At 42.0% G+C, this 22,215-nt stretch overlaps 1 protein-coding gene and 1 long non-coding RNA gene across 4 annotated transcripts in view; both read left to right on the top strand.

Moving 5' to 3' along the window:
• The window catches only part of GBF1 (golgi brefeldin A resistant guanine nucleotide exchange factor 1), a 166,097-nt gene that overhangs the window by 33,113 nt on the left and 110,769 nt on the right, over window positions 1–22,215 (top strand). The window lies entirely within an intron of this gene.
• On the top strand, window positions 1,194–22,037 carry LOC118632545. The gene is made up of 3 exons (XR_004960042.1): window positions 1,194–1,379; window positions 18,191–18,248; window positions 21,090–22,037. It is a non-coding gene; the product is annotated as an uncharacterized LOC118632545 (long non-coding RNA).

Raw genomic sequence — 22,215 nt, 5'->3', positions numbered from 1 at the left:
GCATCTTCTGAATATCCTGTTCTTTAATATTCTTTTACCTAATGATCATCCACTGATGAATTTTTGCCAGAATAATTTATTTCAGTACAGGTTGTAGAATGATGATTTTCTTTTTTTTTAAATCTTTACCCAGGGATTTTTTTTTTTTTCTATTTATCTTCAGATAGAGTGGGAGGGAGGGGGAAAACGGAAGAGAGAGTGAAACATCGACATGAGAGGGACACATCAACTGGTTGCCTCCCACACCACCCCGACCAGGGCCAGGAATGAACTGCAACCGAGGTACATGCCCTTGACTGGAATTGAATCTGCATTTCGTCCAGGGCAGAATGATGATGTTCTAATTGACATTCTACATTTATTAGCTGGCATTCTTCTTTTTTTTTTTTTTTAATCCTCACCCGAGGACATTTTTCCATTCTTTGTTCAGGTAGAGTGGGAGGGAGAGAGAGGAACAGAGAAAGAGAGAGAAACATTGATGTGAAAGGCACACATCGAGTGGCTGCCACCTGCACAACCAACCAGGGCCAGGGACAAACTGCAACCGAGGTACGTGCCCTTAGCGGGAACCGAACCTGGGTCTCTCTGGACTGCAGGCCAGTGCTCTAACCGCTGAGCCAAACCGGCCAGGGCAGCTGGCATTCTTTGTAAGGAATTATTTGCTTCATACACTAGAGGATGAACCACAGTTTCTCGTAAAAAGGCAGGGGAAATACTTAATTCTTTCCCTTTTATCGCCAGTTTTCAAAGTAAAGAGTTAGTTTTAATGACCACTAATAGTGGTAAATGAGGGGTTCCCCCATTTCTTGGGCTTGTGAATATTTATTTATTCCGTGTTTTATAATTAATTACATTTATGATTAGTTTGGTGCTCAGTCATTCCAAGTTTGGCCAGTGAGAACTCCATCAAACTAGTTCCATTGTTCCTTTGATATGACCCCTTTGAGTACTTTCTTGCTTTCTGGTACAAGATATAGGCATTAAGGAAGGGGAAAAAAATGAAATAGAATAGAAAGTATCAGTGCATCACACATAAGGATAAGTATTGTTTTGGGAAATTTTTGTTTCAATTAGAAACGTGTGTATGTTCTGGGTTGCAGTGTAAATTGTATTTCTTTCTAAAGGTCACGATAAAGAAAAAGTTTGAAATTCCTAGTTGAGAGAACTTGTGATTTATTCCTGTTCTAGCACTGGTTTGAATTTGTCTCTCTGCAGTGCTATTTCTTGGGAAAGGAGTCAATGAGGGTGTTGAGTCAAGGTGACTCTTCCACCATATTCTTCGCATTCTGCAAAGGACTCTGTGAGGGTGCCCTAGCCTCCTTGACCTTTGGGAACCAGTGAACTATTACATCTGGATTTCATCCCCATCTTTGATTTCCGTAAAGCAGTTCTTTCTATCTAATCATTTATTTATTTAGAGATTTACTATTACATATTATTTCATGCTCCCCAGCTTTATTGTAGTATAATTGACATATAACATTGTGTTAGACTAAAGTGAACAGCATGATGCTTTGATGTGCATATATATTGAGAAATGATTACCACAATAAGGTCAGTTAACACATTAATCACCTAACATAATTACAATTTGTATGTGGGTGGTGGTGGTATGAGAACAGTTAAGATCTACTCTCTTAGCAACTTTCAAGTATATAATACAGTATTGTTAACTATAGTCACCATGCTATATATCAGATCCCAGAACTTATCTTTTTTTATTATTATTATTATTATTTTCTATTGATTTTAGAGAGAGAGGAAGGGAGAGGGAGAGAGAGATAGAAACATCGGCAAGAGAGAACATCTATTGGCCACCTCCTGTATGCCCCCACTGGGGATTTGGCCCACAACCTGGGCATGTACCCTGACCAGGAATTGAACTGGCTACCTCCTGGTACATGGGTTGATGCTTAGCCACGTAGCCACACCGGCCGGGCTAGGGACCTAATTTTCAAGGAGACTGACACAGTTCCTATCCTCATAAAGTTTATGGTCTAGTGGGCTGGTGATTTGAGAAGCTTTGGAATTTGAGTGGATAGCTGGGCACTGGTTTGAAGTCTGCCCAGCTTCCACATGTGACCTCAGGAAATTGTTATATGCCCTGTATACTGAAAGAGGTTCTAGGATGGTTTGAAGAATGGTATTGCTATTTGTGTGCATTGTCTATCCCATCCCTACCTTCTGCTCTAGCCCTGGCTGCCTGGTAGTAACTGAGTGCATGGCAATTTCATTAGCTGCTTAAGAGCTTTGGATGTCTTGAGGCTCAATTTAGTCCATTTATAGCCACCTTTGATTAGTCAGTCTTTGCATCTCAGAACTGAATTGACTAAAATTATACCACAGGATAAGATATTGTGAAAATTGATAAACAGAAATATTATTTAAAGTGGAATGGGGGGCGTCCAGCCGATATGGCTCAGTGGTTGGGCATCGACCCATGCACCAAGAGGTTGCCAGTTCGATTCCTGATCAAGACACATGCCCAGGTTGTGGGCCAAATCACATGCCCAGGTTGTGGGGGAATGCAGGAGGTGACCAATCGATGTTCTCTCTCATTGATGTTTCTATCTTTCTCTCCCTCTCCCTTCCTCTTTCTCTAAAACCAATAAAGAAAAAAAAAACAACAACAAATGGAATGGGGGGCTAGAAGAGAGAACTCTCATGCATGTGTCATTCTTCACACAGTACTAACTCCCTACAGGAAGAAATGTACCTTGCCTTTCCAACAGGGAATGATACTACATTACCTCATCAGGAGGAAGAAAAGATTCCTCCTTACACAGCAATAGGTCATCCAATGACAGACTGCCATAACTCAGCTGATTAAAAGTTACTACATTTAAATCTTTCAATTTCCTCCAGTGGACTCCCAAGTTCATAAAAGAGTGGTCCCCGCCCTGGCTGGTTTGGCTCAGCAGTTAGAGCGTTGGCTCGCAGACCAAAGAGTTGCGGGTTTGATTCCGGTCAAGGGTACGTACCTCAGTTGCGATTGTCCCCAGCCCCAGACGGGGTCATGTGGGAGGCAACCAGTCATTGTGTCCCTCTCACATTGATGTTTTTCTCTCTCTCTCTTTCCCTCTAAAAATCAATAAAGAAAAAAAATGCCCCCCTGGCCAGTTTGGCTTAGCGGTTGGAGCATCGGCCCACGGTCCAGAGAGACCTGGGTTTGGTTCCCGCTAGGGTTGCGTACCTCGGTTGCAGTTTGTCCCCACCCCGGTTGGGGTCATGTGGGTGGCAACCAGTCGATGTGTCTCTCTCACATCGATGTTTCTCTCTTTCTCTCTTCCTCTCGCTCTAAGCAAAAATGTCCTCAGGTGAGGGGGGAAAAAAAATGCCATGAGCAAACAACAAGTGTGGGCGAGGTTGTGGACTCTAGTACACTGCTGGTGGGAATGCAGACTGGTGCAGCCACAGTGGAAAACACTATGGTGTTACCTCACAAAGTTAAAAATTGAACTGCCATTTGACCCAGTGATCCCACTTCTAGGAATATACCCTAAGACACCTGAAACAGCAATCAGAAAGAATATATGTACCCCTATGTTCATAGCAGCACTATTTACAATAGCTAAGACCTGGAAAACAACCCAAGTGTCCATCATTAGATGAGTGGATTAAAAAGCTGTGGTACATGTGCACAATGGAATATTATGCAGCTTTAAGAAAGAAAGATCTCTTGCCCTGGCCGGTTTGGCTCAGCGGTTAGAGCGTCCGCCTGCAGTCCGGAGAGACCCAGGTTCGGTTCCCGCTAAGGGCACGTACCTCGGTTGCAGTTTGTCCCCGGCCCTGGTTGGTCGTGCGGGTGGCAGCCACTCGATGTGTCCCTTTCACATCGATGTTTCCCTCTCTCTCTCTTCCTCTCTCTCCCTCCCACTCTGTCTGTACAAAAAATGAAAAAATGTCCTCGGGTGAGGATAAAAAAGAAAGAAAGAAAGATCTCTTATCCTTTGAGATAGCATGGAAGGACCTGGAGAGTATTATGCTAAGTGAAACAAGCCAAGCAGAGAAAGACAAATATCACATGATCTCACTTATATCTGGAATATAATGAACTAAACAAACTGCTAAACAAAATTAACCCAGAGACATGGAGGTGGGGTACAGGCTGACAAGCCTCGGTGGGGGGGGTGGGGGTGTTGTGAGGGAAGAGATAAACCACAGAATTTACATGCATGTATGCATGACCAATGAACATAGACAACAAAGCTGGGAATGGGATGCGGGGGAAGGGGAGGAGGAGATCAATGGGGGAAAAATGAGAAACATCTGTAACAAAAACAGATTAATAAATAAAAAATTAAAAAAAAAAAAAAAAAGAATGCCCTTTTTCCTTTGGAAAAGTATTCCTAGGATTTTCAAGGGTGGAAAAAGACAGTGAGGCAGTAAAGCAATTAAGTAGTGGTTAAGATTGTTCTAAGAGAGAAAGTTGGAGTGGATGTTAGTATATAAATGTATTCCAAAAAAGACCTATGACCTATGATTTTGTTAATAGCTTATTGTGTTCTGAATTTAAAGTGCATTTCTTTTTCCTTTGCCTCTTTTTTCTGGTACAAGTCTACATCAATGGAAATACAAGATATTTCATTACTACTTATATAGCCAAATACTTTTTGTGACCAGAGCCTGGTGACAAAAGGATCCTGCTTCTCTCTGACCCAGGAAGAGAAGTTCTTGGTTCAGCCCACCTGGACAGAAGCATGGTGGGGAAAGTAGTCAAGGGAAATGGATTTATGTGGCCAGAATCCAAATATGGCTCATTAATACTCCCAAGTGAGCCCAAGATTAGCATCTTTTTTTTATCCTCACCCGAGGACATTTTTTCCATTTTTTGTTTAGATAGAGTGGGAGGAAGAGAAAGAGAGAGAGAGAGAAACATTGATGTGAAAGGGACACATTGAGTGGTTGCCACCCTCACGACCCAACCGGGCCGGGAACAAACTGCAACCGAGGTACACGCCCTTAGCGGGAACTCAACCCGTGTCTCTCTGGATCGCAGGCCGACACTCTAACCGCTGAGCCAAACCGGCCAGGCTCGCTTTTTTTTTTTCAATCCTCACCTGAGGACGTTTTTCTATTTCTCTTTAGATAGAGTGGGAGAGAGAGAGCGAGAATCATCGCTGTGAGAGAGACACATTGTTTGGCTGCCTCCCACATGACCCTGACCAGGGCCTGGGACCAAACCATAACCAAAGCACATGCCCTTGACCGGACTCAAACCCACAACTCTTTGGTCCAAGGGCCGATGCTCTAACCGCTGAGCCAAACTGGCCAGAGCATGATTAGCATCTTTTTAAAAATATATATTTTTATTGATTTCAGAGAGAGCGATAGAAACATCAATGATGAGGGGAACATCTGTTGCCTGCACACACCCCACTGGGGATCAAGCCTGCAACTGGGCATGTGCCCTGACCGAGAATCAAACCGGAGACCTCCTGATTAATAAGTTGATGCTCAACCTCTGAGCCACACTGGCTGGGCCAAGGTTAGCATCTTAATCAGTCTCATTTCAGAAGTTTTAAAGACTCATTCTGTTCTTTAGGTTCATTATAAGGAAAGAAATGAGCAGTGGCTGCATTTGGTCTGTAGAACTCTTTGGTATTTAGAGAATGGGAGACATTGCTACAGGCTAGAGTCAACAAAACTGGGTTGTGTGCATGCAGTAACGGAAGGCAGAAAGTGGGAATTGGTATAGTATTTATGTTGATAATAGCCTTCCTCTAAAACAGTGGTTCTTAATCTGTAGTTCTTGACCCCTTTTGGGGTCGAACGACCCTTTCACAGGGGTCACCAAAGACATAACAGTAGCAAAATTACAGTTATGAAGTAGCAATGAAAATAATTTTATGGTTGGGGGTCACCTCGACATGAGGAACTCTATTAAAGGGTCGCAGCATTAGGAAGGTTGAGAACCACTGCTCTAAAAGCTCCTAGGAAAGGAAAAAGTTGACTTGCTCCCCTACCAGAGATTGTTTTAGTGTTATTTAGACTGTGAGTTCATCCCCATTTCCTGTTTACCTAATTGATGTCAGGACATTTAATTAGGTCAACTCATGGTGAATTTTTTGAATTTTTATTTTGAAGTAATTTCAAACTTACAGAAATATTGCAAGAATAATGCAGAGGTCTCTTATATAACCTTTTGTGAATTGTTTTTATTTTTCTCTTTCTCTCTCTCCACACACACATATACATATATACAATTTTTTCCAAACCATTTGAAAGTGAGTTATATACATCTTGACCTTTTCACCCTTATACTTTAGTGTATATTTCCTAAGAATAAGGATATTCTCTTACATAATCTATATTTAGTACAGTTATTAAATTTAAGAAATTTCCCTGGCTGATTTGGCTCAGCGGTTGTGGCATTGGCCTGTGGACCAGAGTCCCGGGTTCGATTCCTGCTAGGGGCACGTACCAAAACAAAACAAAAAAATTTAAGAAATTTAATATTGTTACAATACTTTACTGTTCATATTGTAATTTTGTCAATTATCCCAATAATAAACCTAAAAACAACTTCCCCCTGAAGTCAAGGATCACATACTGCATTTAGTTGTCATTTTTTTTAGTCTCCTTTAATCTGAAATAGTTCTTCAGCCTTTCTTTATTCTTCATGACGGTGACATTTTTTATGAACACAAGCCAGTTTTTCTTTTTTTAAAAACTGTGTCTTTTGTCCTGGCCATTTTTGCTCAGTGGTTGGAACATTGGCCCTCAGACCAAAGAGTTGTGGGTTCGATTCTGGTCAAGGGCATGTACCTGGGTTGCAGGTTTGATCCCTGGCACCCATAAGGGTCATGCAGGAGGCAACCAATCAATGTGTTTCTCTCACATCAATGTTTGTCCTTCCCTCCCTCCTTCCCTTCTACTTTCTCTAAAAAAATCAGTGGAAAAATACCCCTGGGTGAGGATTAACAACAACAAAAAAAGTCTTTTTATTGATTTTAGAGAGACAGAGGAAGGGAGAGGGAGGGAGGAACACTGATGTAAGAGGGAAACATTGATCATTTGATTCCTGCACACACCCTACTGGGGATTGAGCCCAGAACCCAGGCATGTGGGAATAGAACCAGCGACCTCTCAGTGCATGGGATGACACTAAACCAACTGAGCCACACCGGCCAGCCTATTTTTTCTTTGGAACTCGTAAACAATACATGGGGAGACACTTTAAGACCATACTTTGCTCCTCTTTAAATGCCCCCCCTCATATACATATAGTTTATCATACATTGATGATTTTTTTATTGATATTATTATTTTTTTATTTTTTATATTTATCTTTATTGTTGAATGTATTACAGATGTTCCTCATTTTTTCCCCATTCACTCACCCCCTCCCCACTCCTGCCCACCTCTTGCTTTTTCCCACACTGTTGTCTGTGTCCATTGGTTATGCATATAAGTTCTTTGGTTTATTTCTTCCCACCCCCTAACCCCCTTCCCATTGAGTTTTGTCAGTCTAGCAACCAATTTGTACTTCTTAATCCCTTCACCTTTTTCACCCATTCCCCCAACCCTCCTCCCATCTGGCAACCAACAAAATGTTCTCTGTATCTATGAGAATGTTTCTGTTCTGCCTGTTCATTTTGTTTGTAGATTCCATTGTCCATAGATATGTATTCATTGCCATTTTGTTTGTTCATATATTTTATCTTTTTCTTCAAAAAGACCCTTCATCATTTCATATAATAATGGTTTGGTGGTGATGAACTCCTTTAACTTTTTCTTGTCTGGGAAAGTCTTTATATGGCCATCGATTCTAAATGACAGCCTTGCAGGATAGAGTAATCTTGGTTGTAGGTTCTCGCTTTTCATCACTCTGAATATTTCTTGCCACTCCCTTCTGACCTGTAAAGTTTCTTTTGAGAAATCAGCTGACTTTGATGATTCTTGCCTGAACTATTTTCATGTTGCAGTGATGGTGAATTTTGAATGATTGCTTAAATTACGTGTTTTTAAAAGATTTGTTCTTCGTCATGGACATGAACTGTCTTCCCATCTTTCTTGTGTTAAGAATTTCTCTTCTTTTTAAGAAACACCATTGTGTGCCCTAAAGGTCTATATTTCTTTATGCCTGTGGTGACTGTATTTTGAGATATGGTAACTTTTGAAAATTGAAAAATGTTTATCTCAGTCGGGCTTGACTGAGGGCTTGATAATCTTCTAGAATATGGCAACATTAGCCAACTGAAATTTGTTCTCCACCCAACCAACAGCATGAATACTTCCCTAAGCCAGACTGGGAACAGCCTCCTAAAGCTGATTCCCTTCTCTCTCTCTTCTCCCTCCTTTTTTTTTTTTTATCCTCACCCGAGGACATTTTTTTATTTTTTGTTCAGATAGAGCGGGAGGGAGAGAGAGGAAGAGAGAGAGAGAGAAACATCAACGTGAAAGAGACACATCGAGTGGCTGCCACCCGCACAACCAACCAGGGCCGGGGACAAACTGCAACCGAGGTACGTGCCCCTAGCGGGAACCGAACCCGGATCTCTCTGTACCGCAGGCTGATGCTTCAACCACTGAGCCAAAACGGCCTGGGCTCTTCAACTTCCTTTTAATAAGTGGGATAGCAATATGAATTCATCATCATATTTCAACTTTTATTCTTAAATCTATTTTATTATTGTTATTTAAAAAAATATTTTTATTGATTTCTTATAGAGAGAGTTAGGGAGAGATAGAGAGAGAAACATCGATGAGAGAACATCAGTTGGCTGCCTCCTGCACGCCTCCTAGTGGAGATGGAGCCCACAGCCTCCGCATGTGCCCTGACCAGAATCAAACCAGTGACCTCCTGGTGCTTGGGACGATACTCATTCCACTGAGCCATATTGGCCGGGCTCAAATCTATTTTATTTATTTAATTAATTTATTTTTTTAACCTTACCTGAGGACATTTTTCCATTTTTTGTTCCGGTAGAGTGGGAGGGAGAGAGAGGAAGAGAGAGAGAGAGAGAGAGAGAGAGAGAGAGAGAGAAAGAGAGAAAGAAACATCAATGTGAAAGGGACACATCGAGTGGCTGCCACCTGCACAACCAATCAGGGCCGGGGACAAACTGCAACCGAGGTACGTGCTCTTAGCGGGAACCGAACCCGGGTCTCTCTGGACCACAGGCCGACGCTCTAACCGCTGAGCCAGACCAGCCAGGGCTCAAATCTATTTTAAAAGCCTGATTGGGCTCATTAAGAATTTCTACTTTAGCTTTTTTAAGTCTGTAATTTTTAACTGTCCAAGAGCTTTAAGAGAGAATTGGTTAAAAGAACGTTTCCCCATTCTTATTTACTATCACTCTTTTCTCTCCTTTTTTATCTACATTTTTCCTTTTTGCCTTTCCTTTCATTGCTTTGAAGGATCTGATCAATATGCATGACTGCCTCCTTAAGAAAAGGAAAGAAAAGGCAACAGTTTATTTTGTGCATTAGATTCCACAAATAAGGGAGATCATACGGTATTTGTCATTTTCTCTGACTGGCTTATTTCACTTAGCATAATAATCTCCAGGTTCATCATGCCTTTGCAAAGGTACGGTTTTCTTTTTTATAGCCACATAGTATTTCATTGTGTAACCAAATAGAAGCAGAGTCATGGATACATGAAACAGACTAACAGCTGTCAGGGGGTGGGGGAGTGAGAGGGACTGGAAGGAAGAAGGTGAAGGGATTAGCCAAAGAATACATATGCATAATTCACAGACACAGATAACAGTGTGGTGATGGTCAGAGGGAAGGGGGGGGGGGAGATGGAGGCTGGGTGGATGTGGGCAAAGTCGAGGAAAATGGGGACATCTGTAGTAGTTAAAGAAAAAATGGTGAGAGACAGGGGTGTTGCTCTTGAGTCTCAGGTTCTTTGCTGTTACTACTGTGGAGAGCAGGCTAAAGATATGATATTACTAATTAAGGTTTGTCAGCTATCATTATGTTTTGTTGAGGGAACCTTGCCCATGATAAATAGATAAAAGAGAGAGAGAGAGAGAAGTAGGGAAAGAAGAGAAAAGCAAAGCAAACAGAGAGACAGGAAGTATGGAGAAATGAACAGAAAGGAGAAGACGAAAAGGACTTGGGACTGGGAGTAGAGAAATGGGTGGGAAAGACCACAGATACAGAACTGCTAAAATAGGAAAATGGAAGACAACTCCAACATTTTTCTTTTTTTTTCTTTTTTTATCCTCACCTGAGGATATTTTTCCATTTTTTGTACAGATAGAGTGGGAGGGAGAGAGAGGAAGAGAGAGAGAGAGAGAAACATCGACGTGAAGGGACATATTGAGTGGCTGCCACCCGCACGACCAACCAGGGCCGGGGACAAACTACAACCGAAGTACGTGCCCTTAGCGGGAACTGAACCCGGGTCTCTCTGGACCACAGGCCGACGCTCTAACCACTGAGCCAAACTGGCCAGGGCTCCAACATTTTTCTTTACCCAGTCCAGTGTTTGGGCTTTTCCCCTTTCAATAGAGTGTACTATGAGGTAGTGTGAGGTGAGGTGAATGAAATGGTCCCTCTCTTGACTCCTCTCCTTGGATCCATCCACCCAGAACTGAAGAATTTACCCTGTAATAAGGTGACTTGATAGCCTGATCCTAGTAGATTGGGGTGGAAGAGGCTATTAAGTGATGCTTTTTGGGTAGCTACTATTAACAGTTATTTTTAACTTCCCATTTCAGTCCCTTCACTGTTCAGGCTCCTCCATTGGCTACCATGAGAGCAGTCAAAATTAGCAACTATATAAAACGAGGTACCTCTTGTCTCCCCAGTCACTTCCAAAATAAACAGGGAGTAATACTGTCCATATTTTGTCTCACTTTACTCTGAAGGCTACTGATAGAGGAAGCATGGATTAGTGTGTAGTGATTTCTAGGCTCCATCCTCTGGACAAATTCCCTTCTGAGCTCTGTGGCTGAGTGACAGGACCATGTGGCAGGAGTGCAGCTGGAAGTATATCATCGGCAGATTTGGGTTGGGTAAATATAGCAGGAGCAGGATGTCAGTGTGGGAGATGGATTGTTCTGGGAAAGGAAGTGTTGTCTTTCGTCTGAGAAACAATTTCCTGCACTTCTGGGGCTCTTGCTTTCTCCTCCTCCTTTTTTTTTTTTTTCAAGGCAGAACAAGAGCTGGCAGGGGTTGGGTATACTTGCCCTATTCTATCTCTGGGTGTCTGTCTGAGACATTTGAAGTTGGAAGTAGATCATTTCAGCCAGTTAAGAAATGGACTCAATAAAATAGCTATACTCATGACTTACAGTTCACTTTTTACAGCCTTAAATTAAAGCACATACCTACAAAAACCCTCTTTTAAAAAAACTAATGATTCTTTTAGCAATACAGACAGGTTGAAAGACAAAAATAATTATACAAATAAAATCAACTCTATTGAAAGTCAGACATGAGACACCAGCTGGCAGGAAACAGCTGGGATTTTTCTGGGGGCTAGACTCTTCCACACTAGAACTTAACTCTACAAGCTATCTATCTCTGTTATCTGAGCTACTTAAAATGGCTCTCTACTTATCAATAATCTACATAAAAGACTATATCTACCCATTAAATTATGTGGTATTTTACAACTGACTAGAACTTCACAATTTATAAAGTGCTTTTGCTTTAAAAAAAAAAAAAAAACTTTTTAAAATAGCCTTTTTATTTTAGAATATATTTAGATTTATAGAGAAGTTGTAAAGAAGTTCCCGTGTTCCCCACAACAAATTTTCCCTATTATTAACGTTCTATATTAGTGTGCTACATTTGTCACAATTAAAGAACCAATAGTGATGTGTTGTAGTAACTAAAGTTTATACTTTATTCAAATTTCCTTGGTTTTTACATAATGGTTTTTTTTCTGTTTAGTATTACATCCAGGATACCAGATTACATTTAGTTGTCATGTGTTTTCTTTTTATCCTCACCTGAGGACATTTTTTCTATTTTTTTTTGTTTTGTTCAGATAGAGTGGGAGGGAGAGGAAGAGAGAGAGAGAAACATTGACGTGAAAGGGACACATCGAGTGGCTGCCACCCGCACGACCCAACCAGGGCCAGGGACAAACTGCAACCAAGGTACGTGCCCTTAGCAGGAACTGAACCCAGGTCTCTCCAGACCGCAGGCTGATGCTTTAACCCCTGAGCCAAATCGGCCAGGACTAGTTGTCATGTGTTTTTAGGCTTCCCTTGGGATTAATATACATATTAATTTTATTTTTATTTATTTATTATTTTTGTTAATACTCACCTGAGGATATTTTTACCAATGTAAAATTTTTAGATAGAGTAGAAGGGAGGAAGGGAAAGAGTGAGAGAAAAAGAGAGAGAGAGGGTCAAGATGGTGGCGTAGGTAAATGCGGTATTGTGACCTCCCACAACCACATCAAAGTTACAACTAAACTACAGAACAGCCCTGGCCAGTTTGGCTCAGCGGTTAGAGTGTCGACCTGCGGTCCGGAGAGACCCGGGTTCGGTTCCCGCTAAGGGCACGTACTTCGGTTGCAGTTTGTCCCCGGCCCTGGTTGGTCGTGCGGGTGGCAGCCACTCGATGTGTCCCTTCACGTCGATGTTTCTCACTTTCTCTCCCTTCCTCTCTCTCCCTCCCACTCTATCTGTACAAAAAATGGAAAAATATCCTCGGGTGAGGATAAAAAAAAACCAAAAAAAAAAAAAATAATAAACTACAGAACAACCATCATTCAAAACCGCCCAAAATCAAGCCGAATGGAAGTCCTACAACTACGGAATCAAAGCAGCAGCCACATCGAGACTGATAGGAGGGGCGGAGGCAGATGGGCTGGTCCCACACCCACATGTGGCGGATTAAAAATCAGGGGGACACCTCGGCTGGGAGGGTCCTCCCTGAGGACTGAGGGGTCCCCATCCCACACCAGACGTCCCGCTCAGGGTTCCAGTGCCAGGAACGGAAGTCCCCATAACTTCTGGCTGGAAAAACCATCGGGAACTGAGGCTCAGGGAGACTGAGGTGGCTGGAGCCCCAGGCAGCTCCTTAAAGGGCCCGTGCACGGACTTGGACTCACTCCCTCTAAGGTTGGAGGGGAGGCAGCTCTAGGGGCACCGAAGACATACAGGGAAGAACTGAGCTGTTTGACACTGGAGTGAGGGCTGGAGAAGGGGCTTTCTCTGGGACAGGTGTGCTGTCAGAGGCCTTTGTTCCTTTGGTGAGCCCTTCCCTGGTGCGGGCAGACAGTCGCCGTATCTGGGACTCCAGCAACCTGGCTAACGCTGGTAGCCCCGCCCTGGTGACTCCCTGAAGCCTAACCCCACCCAACTTTCAGGCCCACCCAAGCTGTTGCCAGTTGCTTAATCATAGGATTGGCCTGTCTTGGATCCTGCTTCAGGTTTTCCTAAATTCTTTCAAACAAGCAGCATCTGGTCTCAGAAACAAACACAGGGAGGTAGCCAAAATGAGGAGACAAAGAAACAGGTCCCAAATGAAAGAACAGAACAAAACCCCAAGAAAAGAACTAAGCAAATTGGAGATAAAAAACCTAACAGATGATGAGTTCAAAATACTGCTTATAAGGACGCTCAGTGAACTTAATGAGGGCCTCAAGAGCATAAAAAAGGACCAGTCAGAAATGATGGATGCACAGTCAGAAATGAAGGAGACATTAACTGAAATAAAGAATAATTTACACAGATTCAGTAGTAGAGTATGTAAATCCAAGAAGCAAACCATTGATTTGGAATATAAGGAAGCAAAAAACACCCAATCAGAACAGCAAAAAGAAAAAAGAATCCAAAAAAAATGAGGATAGTGTAAGGAGCCTCTGGGACAACTTCAAGCGTGCCAACATTCGCATCTTGGGGGTACCAGAAGGAGAAGAGAGAGAACAAGAAATCGAAAACCTATTTGAAACAATAATGGCAGAAAACTTGCCTAACTTGGTGAAGGAGACAGACATTCAAGTCCAGGAAGCACAGAGAGACCCAAACAAGATGAACCCCAAGAGGCCCACACCAAGACACATCATCATCAAAATGCAAAAGGTTCAAGACAAAGAGAGAATCTTAAAAGCAGCAAGAGAAAAGCAGTTAGTTACCTACAAGGGAGTTCCCATAAGACTGTCAGCTGATTTCTCAAAAGAAACTTTGCAGGCCAGAAGGGAGTGGCAAGAAATATTCAGAGTGATGAAAAGCAAGAACTTACAACCAAGATTACTCTATCCTGCAAAGCTGTCATTTAGAATCGATGGCCATATAAAGAGTTTCCCAGACAAGAAAAAATTAAAGGAGTTCATCACCACCAAACCGTTGTTATGTGAAATGATGAAGGGTCTTTTTGAAGAAAAAGATAAAATATATGAACAAACAAAATGGCAATGAATACATATCTATGGACAATGGAATCTACAAACAAAATGGACAGGCAGAACAGAAACATACTCAAAGATACAGAGAGCATTTTGTTGGTTGCCAGATGGTTGGGGGGTTGGGGGAATGGGTGAAAAAGGTGAAGAGATTAAGAAGTACAAATTGGTTGCTAGACTGACAAACCTCAAAGGGAAAGGGGTTGGGGGGTGGGAAGAAATAAACCAAAGAACTTATATGCATAAGCCATGAACACAGACAACAGTGTCGGAAAAGGCGGAGGAGGGCGAGAATGGGGAGGAGGAAGTCAATGGGGGAAAAATGAGGAATATCTGTAATACATTCAACAATAAAGATGTAAAAAAAAAAAAGAGAGAAACATCAATATGAGAAAGACATATAGATTGGTTGTTTCCTGCACGATCCCAACTGGGGCTGGGGATTGAACCTGCAACTGAGGTACGGGCCCTTGACTTAGAATCGAACCTTAGACCCTTTATTCTGCAGGCTGATACTCTGACTACTGAGCCAGACTGACCCAGGGCCACTTTTTTTTTTTTATTTAAATTTTATAACCTATAAAATAGACTGGGCCTTTAGTACTATCCCCCTTTAACAAGTAAAACTCGGGCTCTAGAAAGGTTAAGTGACATGTTCAAGGTTACACAGTTAATAAAAGCTTCTTTCTTTATTTTTTCTTTATTGATTTTTTTTTAGAGAGAGAGGAAGGGACAGGGAGAGATAGAAACATTGATGAGAGAGAACATCCATTGGCCGCCTCCTGCATGCCCCCCACTGGGGATCAGGCCCAAACCTGGGCATGTGCCCTGACCGGGAATTGAACCAGTGACCTCTTGGTGCATGGGTTGACACTGAACCACTGAGCCATACTGGCCGGGCTCTTCTTTAATTGTTTTAATCCTCATCTGAGAATATTTTTCCATCAATCCTCAGATAGAGTGGGATGGGGAGAGAGTGGGAGGAAGAGAGAGAAAGAGAAACATCAATGCAAGAGAGACACATTGATCGGTCGCCTGCCACATGACCCCAACCAGGGCCAGCGATTGAACCACAACTGAGCTACGTGCACTTGACCGGAATTGAACCCATGACTCTTTGGTCCACAGGCCGACACTCCAACCACTGAGCCAAACCAGCCAAGGCAGTAAAAACTTTTTTTAAAATGTGATTATGATATATGAAAAAAGGCAATGAGGTTGCTATTCATTTGTTTTTGTTTTTTTTTTATTTTTTTGTTTTTTTTTATCCTCACCCGAGGACATTTTTCCATTTTTTTGTACAGATAGAGTGGGAGGGAGAGAGAGGGAGAGAGAGAGAGGGGGAAACATCGATGTGAAAGGGACACATCGAGTGGCTGCCACCCGCACGACCAACCAGGGCCAGGGACAAACTGCAACCGAGGTACATGCCCTTAGCGGGAACCGAACCCGGGTCTCTCTGGACCGCAGGCGGATGCTCCAACCGCTGAGCCAAACCGGCCAGGGCTATTCATTTGTTTTTTATGTGGATGAAAGCAGAATTGTAGCTTTCAGGTGGGCCATTTGCAGAAGAGGAACAAGAGATAGAGGTGAATATAGCTTGCTTGTTTCTGGACAATTATGTCTTACCTAGATATATATTAACATTATTATTATTAATTTTTTTTGTACGTGCCCCTAGCAGGAACCGAACCCAGGACTCTCTGGTCCGATGCTCCAACCACTGAACCATACTGGCCAGGGCAACATTATTCTTTTAATCAAAATTCCATGGCAAATACCATTTCTCTTTGTAATTCTGCTTTGTCTACCAAAGAATCGAATCCCAGAGAATCCTGGGCTGCCCATTTAGTTACCTTGTTCTCTGGCAGCAGACCTTAGGCTGCCTCACGGGTCCCTGTTGTTAGATAACCACGTTCAATAAGAAGGTCCACTGGAAGCGTGACCTATACACTAACACAACCAGGCTCTTTTTGGCATATGTGAAGGTAACTATCTGGGACAAACGTACATGAATTTTTTAGTTTTGGTGTTTAGTTGGACAGGCTGAAGTCCTGGGGAATGGTTAGGAGTTCTCAGAACTGTAGCACTGAGAGGTAGTAGAAAAATTAAAAATCTAACAAGACATGGTCAGGGCTCAACCATTGAGCCATACCAGCCAGGCAGGGTAGATATATATATATATTTTTTTAATTAAAAAATTTTTTTCTCTCTATTGATTTTAGAGAGAGTGAAAGGGAGAGGGAGAGAAAGATAGAAACATTGATGCGAAAGAATATCAATTGGCCGCCCCCTGCACACTCCCCATTGAGGACCAGGCCCACAACCCAGGCATGTGCCCTGACCAAGAATTGAACCTCTTGTTGCATGGGTCGACACTCAACCTCAGAGCCACATTGGCCACCAATTATAGGAATCTTTAAACATCACAGGATGGACCTCATGCTCTGAAAATGCTTTGCTTTAATAATTTGAAAGAAAAAATATGAAAGACAAAGTGGCAATATAAAGAATAACTATTTGAAGTGTTTCTACCAGAAAATCCTTTCCATTGGTGAAATTTAGTAGGGGAAAAGACTGGGAGAGAATTTCTTGTTCAGAACGCAAGATAAGAGATGAAGTACCTGTGTCTCCAGAGAACTCTGTATTGAGCTGTAATGTAGGAGGGGGAAATTCCTTGCTGTGGTCTTGTATAATGTAAAATCTTCATGAGTCTCAGCAGATGTAGAGTCTCCAAGGAGGAGATTGTGGCTAGCTGAAGCAGCATGGATTCAGTAAGCCTCCAGTGGGAGTACAGACAGAGATGGCTCACTGACATTTCTGCTTCAGGGCAACCAGTTTTGTTGAGTAGAAAGCTACCAGGTCTATTTCACTTTTGCAAGAATCCAGAATGATTTCCTTTGCACCATGGGCTGAGGTGACTATTTGTCACTACAAAAGCTTCAGAGGAGACACCACAGCCTTTAAATGGAATTTGTTTATGGTTTCCCAGAAGCAAAGCCCATATCCTGTTAAAGCACTTTAGAAAAATAGAGTAGAATTAGAGATAAAATCTTTACTTTTATTTTCAAGAGCTTTAAAAAAAAATTGGGGTAAAAGTCATATAAAGCTCAGCCCGTGTCACTCAGTGGATTGAGCGTCAGCCCGGCCCATGCACCAAGAGGTTGCCGGCTTGATTCCTGGTCAGGGCACATGCCCAGGTTGTAGGCCCAATCCCCAATGGGGGGCATGCCAAGTGATGTTCTCTCGTATCAATATTTCTATCTCTCTCCCTCTCCCTTCCTCTCTCTCTAAAAATCAATAAAGAAAAAGTAAAAACTGTAAAGCAATATAAAAAAAGTTATATGCCCTGGCCAGTTTTGCTCAGTGGTTAGAGTGTCAGCCTGCGGTCCAGAGAGACCCGAGTTCAGTTCCCGCTAAGGGCACATACCTCGTTTGCAGTTTGTCCCTGGTCCTGGTTGGGGCCGTGCAGGAGACAGCCACTCGATATGTCCCTTTCACGTCGATGTTTCTCTCTCTCTCTCTCTCTTCCTCCCACTTTATCTGAACAAAAAGTGGAAAATTTAGTGGCATTTAGTACATTCATTTTCTTCACTCCAAAAGGAAAGCCTGTATCCATTAAGTAGTTGATTCCTCTTCTCCCTTCCCTCTAAACACTGGCAACCACTAGTTTGTATTCTGTCTCTATGGATTTACCTATTTTGGACATTAATATAAATAGAATAATATGTGATCTTTTGTATCTAGCTTTTTTGACTTAGCATAGTGTTTTCATTATAGAATGAATCAGTATTTATTCCTTTTTATGGCTGAATATTCTGTTGTGTACATATACCACAGTTTGTTTTTCCATTTATTCACTGTTAGACATTTGGACTATTTCTACCTTTTGGCTGTTGTTAACGGTGCTGCTAGGAATATGTATGTAAGTATATTTGAGTACTTGTTTTCAATTTTTTAAATTATATACCTAGGAGTGGAATTACTGGATCATATGGTTACTTACTCTATGTTTAACTTTTTGAGGAAATGCCAAACTGTTTTCCCCAGTGGCTGAACCATTTTCAGTCCCAGCAGCAATGTGTGAGATTTCTAGTTTCCCCACATCCTCACCATCACTTGCGATTTCCCAGTTTAAACAAATTTTTTTTTTATCCTCACCCGAGGACATTTTTGCATTTATCTTCAGATAGAGCAGGAGGGAGAGTGGGAGGAAGAGAGAGAGAGAAACATTAATGTGAGAGAGACACATTGACTGGTTGCCACCCACACAACCCCAAACGGTGCCGGGGACAAACTGCAACTGAGGTACATGCCCTTAGCAGGTACCAAACCCGGGACTCTCTGGTCCGCGGGCCGACGCTCTAACCACTGAGAAAACTGGCCAGGGCTAAATTTATTTTTTATTATAGCTTCAAAATCTTTTTAAAGTTTTTTTCTTTATTGATTAGAGAGAGAAGGGAGAGGGAGAGAGATAGAAACACTGATGAGCGAGAACATCAATTGGACTCCTCCTGCATGCCCCCATTGGGAATCCGGCCCACAACCTGGGCATGTGCCCTGACCGGGAATCGAACCAGCGACCTCTTGGTGCATGGGCTGATGCTTATCCACTGAGCCACACTGGCTGGACTAGCTTCAAAATCTGAGACCGGATAGGACTGTGGTGATAAAACTTCTTCCAGTCCTTATGAATCTCCTAGCATATTCTCTTGAACTAGCTGGATGGGCCTGGCTGGTGTGGCTGAGTGGATTGAGCATCCTCTTATGGACTGAGAAGTGTCAGTTTGATTCCCAGACAGGGCATGTGGCCGGGTTTTGGGCTCAATCCCCAGTGAGGGTCATGCAGGAGGCAGCTGATTGATGTTTCTCTCTCAAATCGATGTTTCTTTCTCTCTCTCAAAAAAGAAAAAAAAAAAGAAAAGAAATAGCTGGATGGCCCTTCTAGGCCAATTAAGGCATTGTGGTTCTAGCTTTGTGCTGAAGAATCTTCTAAAATCTGCAGCAAACATAGTGATGATCACAGCTAATATGGGTTGCCTAGACAGGGCTGAAATCTGATTTGCAAAAAAAAAAGTATTGGTTACATTTTGGGTCTCGAGAGTAGATGGCAGTATTTCAAGTTTCATCTGTTGTGGGACTCCTGACCAGTCTGGGTCTTGCTGATGATACAGGAGGCTCAGTTTGCTTGCAGATTGCCAGTTTATTTTCCTACTTGCTGAATAACCTTCTGGAAAAGGACTTAACTTTAATTCCTGAGTAACTGATTCTTTTGAGGGTGTTACAGAAACTGCTTTCAATTGTTATTCCATTACTACTTGTATGAGATTACATAGAAATATTAAAACTCTAATGTTCCCATTTTTTTTTTGCTATCTGGCAGGATATTTTCTTATTTTGATGTCTCCTGCATCAAATTACTGAGTTCCTAAATGCCTTTTTCTTACTTTCTCTTTTTTAGGCCATCAGTTTCTACTTCTTGTGTCTATATATTGTGATTTATCTAATAGTAGTCACTATGGTTAATGTTTTAGTATGTGTTATCTAAATTTATTTTTCTTTTGTGAAGATTACTTTCTTCTTGTGGAAGGAGAAAATTGATGCTGGGATCTGGGATACTTGAACTTCTAGTTCTCTCAGTTTTCTCTATAAATCTAGTTTTCCTTTTTTTCTTAACATTGCTGTCTAGCCCTGGCCAGTTTGGCTCAGCGGTTAGAGCGTTGGCCTGCGGTCCGGAGAGACCCGGGTTCGGTTCCCGCTAAGGGCATGTACCTCGGTTGCAGTTTGTCCCTGGCCCTGGTTGGTCGTGCGGGTGGCAGCCACTCGATGTGTCCCTTTCACATTGATGTTTCTCTCTCTCTCTCTCTTCCTCTCTCTCCCTCCCACTCTATCTGTACAAAAAATGGAAAAATGTCCTCGGGTGAGGATTAAAAAAAAAAAAAAAAAAAAAAAAAAAGTAAGGAACATTGCTGTCTAGTTTCTGTGTTGGGTGGCCGATTTTTCTGACCTCTAAAAAAAAGTTGTTTTGCTACTGTACTGTTTACTGTGTTTTTTCCTTGTATTATTTTAAGTCAATATGTTTCAGTGTTTATTGCTTCCATTGATTGCTTTTTTTTTTTTAATGAGTTTGGATCAGTTTTTAAAGTAAACAAAAAATTGTAGTCTCTACGGTATCTTCCCCTCACCCCCAGCACACACTGGTGTTAGGTTTGCAAATGCATCCTAACCATTTGATCAAAGTCAGGCTTTGAATAAGGCTTTATATTATAGTCAGGTGGGGTTGAATGACAGGTATGTCTGGATTTGGTGTTGAGAGATTTGGGATGTACAAGTATGAGGGGTTTTTTTTTTTCCTTTCTCTTCTCCAATAATGTACTGTGGTTTATAATAGGTTGAGTTGTAACATTTATTAAACCACTCCTCACATTGCCTGTTTTCAAAGCTTATCAGGATGAGTTTGATTTAGTTATTTGGAACCAAAAAGGCAGTTTGTGGAGCCTGGTCTGGAGTTGTGGAGCTGTAATATATCAGAGATCAGACTTAGGTCCCAGTGGGATTATTCCTCGGGATTTATTTGCCTGGAAGTACACACAGGAGCCAAATGGTATGTATGGAAAGCTTTGCTGGAATGCAAATTGGACACATTTTGTTGGGACCTGTAGGGGATTTTCACTGCTTCATAATTTTTCAAAGGTTTGTTATACATTAGACAGTCACTGCCTCTTTTTTAAATCTTTAAATCCCCCTTCTTTTTCCTGTTGTAAAGGTCAGATTTTTTTTGACAACTGTGTGCAGGAACAAGATTTGCTAAATCCCTTCATTTTTATTCATACAAATATCAGCATTCAGTGAGCATCAGTTATCCAGCGTTTAGAGGTAAGGAAAACTCAGGGAGAATCTTGTGAATTTCAGTTTAGTGCCAGGCATATATCTCTGGGGATATGTTTGCTGCCTCAACTTTAACCCTTGACTACTCTGGTATGGGACAACACCCTTACAATGACTAGCATGTGTAGCTTACCTTTTACTAACCTCATGTCTATGGCTGTAAGGTAGGTAGATGATATAATTTGTGGGAGGGAGTTGTGTTGGATTCTTCTGATGGGGCTTCTTTGCCTGTGACAATCCTTAGATTAGTGTTGAAGGAGAAGGACAATTCATTCCCTCCAGTAGAACCCCTTTAGCCTTACTTGGTTTTTAGTAGTATCTTGGGGAGCAGACCACTTTTAATTTGAAGGTGATTTTTTTTTCACCCAGTAGATGAAATCATGATATTACCATCTACTACAGTTTGTCATCACACTTGTTTAGTTTGAGGTTATGTTATCTATTGCTATATAACAAAATGCCCTAAAACTTAGTTGTTTAAATTTTTTATTATTATTTCATACAGTTTCTGAGGGTCAGGAATCTCGGAGCCACTTAGTTAATGGTTCTGGTTTAGGTTCTCTCAAGATGGTCATCCCACCTGGGCTATAATTTGAAGGCTTGGCTGGGCTGGAGGATCCATTCCAAAGCTCACTCATGTGGCTATTGGTAAGAAGCCTCAGTTTCTCACAGGCTGTTGTCCAGAAGCCTCAGTTACTTACAATGTGGGCCTCTCCATAGAACTGTTTGCAACATGGCAGTTGACGTCCCCCTAGGTGAATGATCCAAGAGAGCACAGAAGCCACACTATCTTTTTTGACCTAGTCTCAGAAGTAACATACCATCACTTCTGCCATTTTATATTGGTCATCCAGATCAACCCTGATACAGTGTGGGAGAGGATTGCAAAGGTCATTGTCATTGGGAGTCGTCTTGGAGGCTGGCTGCACAGGAAGATACTCACTTGGACTTAAAGATTGACTTTTTTCTCCCTGAAAAGTTACATTCTCTCACTCAGCCCTCCC

The sequence above is a fragment of the Molossus molossus genome, unplaced genomic scaffold, assembly GCF_014108415.1.
Source record: "Molossus molossus isolate mMolMol1 unplaced genomic scaffold, mMolMol1.p scaffold_m16_p_17, whole genome shotgun sequence".
Lineage (NCBI taxonomy): Eukaryota > Metazoa > Chordata > Mammalia > Chiroptera > Molossidae > Molossus > Molossus molossus.
Note: the sequence above shows the minus strand (reverse complement) of the source record. Positions and strands in the feature narration are given on the sequence as shown.